Here is a 1,124-nt window from a genome sequence, read left to right as displayed (position 1 = left end):
CAAAAAGTTGTTTGTCACTAAAACAAACCCCTAAAATCTATAAACCGAAGTATTCAAACTTCGGGTCGTTCTCTCTAGGAATTGTAATAAAGTGTCTTGTTATTGGTTATGGAGTATGTGTGGGGTTTTTGGGATTTTAGGCAAGAAATATAAATGGCAAAGAAAATAAACTAACAACGAACAAAACTCTTGGCAAGATATGAGAACTAGAAATCCTATTCTAGTTATCCTCCTCATTCATGACCACAAATTGTTTATTTCTCCCACTTAGTTAACCTCTAACCATGGAGGAAAGTCAAGTGGATGAATCAATTTGATTCCTCAAGTCCTAATCAACTCCTAAAGGAAAGACTAGCTTTAGAGGCATTCAAATCAATTAGCAACTTCTAATTATCAATCAACAAAGGAATTAGATAACTCAAGAGTCACTAATTACTCTACCTAGGCCAAGAGGAGCAAAATATATACTAAAGCCAAAAGAGGCATTTTATCAAACACATAAAAGGCAATAAAGGTAAACATTATTAATTGCAAGAATTAAAGGAATCTATGACTACAAAAGCAAGAGATCAACAATAGAAAATCAAAGAAACACATTTATTATGAATTACCTTGAATTGAATTGAAAGAAAATGGAAGGAACAAGAGTAGATCTATAACAAAATATAGAAACAACATAAAGGAAATTACAACAAAAGAATAGAGGAAGATGAATGTAACAACAAGGAATTGAAAGGTATAAGTAGAAGAAAGAATGAATGAAAACCTAGATCTAAGAACTAAACCTAATCCTAATTCTAGAGAGAAGAGAGAGCTTCTCTCTCTAGAAACTAACTCTAACTACTAAACTAAACTAATGGTTAAAAGTTGGTTGATTTCTCTTCAATTCTTGGCTTAAATAGCATCAGAAATGAGTTGGATTGGGCCCACAAGGCTTCTAAAATCGCTGGCCACGTTTTGCTTTAAGTGGACCAGGTGGCAGCAACGGCGCGTGCGCGTACTATGCGCGTGAGCGCCACCATAAATGTAGCAACTATGGCAAATCTTATATCGTTTCGAAGCCCCGGATGTTAGCTTTCCAACCCAACTGGAACCGCATCATTTGGACCTCTGTAGCTCAAGTT

The sequence above is a fragment of the Arachis duranensis genome, chromosome 7 (assembly GCF_000817695.3).
Source record: "Arachis duranensis cultivar V14167 chromosome 7, aradu.V14167.gnm2.J7QH, whole genome shotgun sequence".
Lineage (NCBI taxonomy): Eukaryota > Viridiplantae > Streptophyta > Magnoliopsida > Fabales > Fabaceae > Arachis > Arachis duranensis.
This window is presented reverse-complemented; position numbering follows the sequence as displayed.